This window comes from Octopus bimaculoides, chromosome 19 (genome assembly GCF_001194135.2).
Source record: "Octopus bimaculoides isolate UCB-OBI-ISO-001 chromosome 19, ASM119413v2, whole genome shotgun sequence".
In the NCBI taxonomy this organism is placed as follows: Eukaryota; Metazoa; Mollusca; class Cephalopoda; order Octopoda; family Octopodidae; genus Octopus; species Octopus bimaculoides.
In genome coordinates, this window is record NC_068999.1 from 11,574,600 (window position 1) to 11,576,793 (window position 2,194).

At 27.2% G+C, this 2,194-nt stretch overlaps 1 protein-coding gene across 1 annotated transcript in view; it reads left to right on the plus strand.

Moving 5' to 3' along the window:
- Positions 1-2,194, plus strand: part of LOC128250156 (probable serine/threonine-protein kinase clkA) — a gene marked incomplete at its 3' end in the record, with an annotated part of 265,160 nt that overhangs the window by 170,259 nt on the left and 92,707 nt on the right. The gene's annotated exons all lie outside the window — the stretch shown is intronic.

Here is a 2,194-nt window from a genome sequence, read left to right on the forward strand (position 1 = left end):
TTATTATTATTATTATTATTATTATTATTATTATTATTATTATTATTATTATTAATAATAATAATAATAATAATAATAATAATATTATTCAGGTCACTGCCTGCAATCGAACTCGGAATCTTGGGGCATATGGTGTAGTGGTTATAAGCGCGGGCTACTAACCCCAAGATTTCGAGTTCGATTCCAGCCAATGACCTGAATAATAATAATAATAATAATAATAATAACAACAACAACAACATCGAAAATTACTTTAGGAATGAGACCCCAGGATCGAAATTTCCCCAAGACACCTGATGAAGTCTGGAAGGTGTATCAGTTGAAACGTTGTGTTAGCAACAACCAAGATGGGGACAAGTATCCGTCAAATATGAATAATATGAGTGTACTGTTCTATATATATTTTCCAATTTTTTTCTAATACCTTTTTTTCCTAATTTCCTAACAGTAGTAATTATTCATTTAATTTAATATTGCCAATTTGTATTCCCCCATTATTTATTAGCATAATTAATATTAATTTGCACACTTTTTTCTCCTTCTCCTAGACTTACTATTGATACTTAAGCCCCCCACCCCACCCGCCATGTATTACATTACCTTACAATTCTTTACCCAACTATGTTATTTATTTATTAAACTAATATATATATATATATTTATTATTCAAACCTTTATGTAAATATATATATATATATATATATTCTTATCTATTTTCATTTTTTCTATATTTTTTCTATAATTTTTAAATAAATTTTAACTATCCACAGTTACCTCCCCTTGATCTACTTATTGCGCACACATAAGCATTTTATTCCCTAAAATAAGAAAAAAATATAAATATTTTTTCTTTGATATAAGAGAGTTTTCCTTGCTCACTTATACATATAACGTATTAACTCCGTTCTTTTATCTTGTTACTTTCTTTCTTTCTTTCTTTAATCTATTTTACATTACCGTTAAAGATTCCCCAAAAGAATGAATCGCTACTTATTCTTAAAATATATGACCAATAGACTCTCTTTAACTAACTTGATTAATACAAAATAGATTGAGGAGTGTCAGTTATTTCTTACCAAAATAAATACATATAAAAAAATACATTTTTATTTGTTTGATCTACTATTGTATTTTTATTGACCTCTATTTGAACATGAGTAATATTTTGTGTATGAATTTAAGTAGTTTCATATTACCTACACAATTACATATTTATACAATTTTTCTGCATGTGATTTCTGTGCAGATATTTAAATATATTTATTAAGTGTGGGTGTAAATATATATAAGTACATATGCAATATCCGATACTTTGCATGTCTATTATTTTTATTTTTGCAAATATATAAATATTGGAATGTGTTTATATTTATATATGCATTCAAATATATATAAATATATCTATAACTTTATCCATTTCTTATTTTTACTTACGAATTTATACACGCTTCTTACGTAAATATTTATAACCACATTTATCTCAATATTAATATGATACTTAAAAACATGGCTGATTACTATTTTTTATTTATGCCTACACTCTTTAATGATTACTCAGAGTATATTATATATTTACTTTCTTTCTAAATATACACTCTCCCCACCCTTTATAAGGTCGATACCAAATGTATCCCAAAACTATAGTCAGCTCAAAAGTTCCGTACACTTAAAACATAAAAATGTAATGGTATAACTTTTCTTCTATATCCGACGAGACTCCATTTTATAATGATTTAATTATTTTAATTAAAATCTTTAAAGTCTGAATCGAAACAGCTGTCAGAGATTATGTCCATTTTTTGCAATTAACAAATATAATTATTAATATATTAATTTCTTTTTTATTATTTTCTTAAATAAATATAAACCTCGGTTTATCTAATTACCTATTTCGGTTTCCGTCTACCTGAGTCTATAGCAGAAGATACTTGTCCAAGGTGATTCGCAGTGGACTAAAGCCCGAAACCATGTGCTTAGGAGGCAAGCTACTTACCACACAGTCACTCCCAAGAACACAACACGCAGCCCGGTCCGGGATTCGAACTCACAACCTTACGATCGTAAACACGCTGCTCCAACCACTGAGCCATGCGCCTTCACAAGCATACATGCACACACATATATATATATATACATACATACATACATATATATATATATATAGATATATTTATATATATATATATATATATAT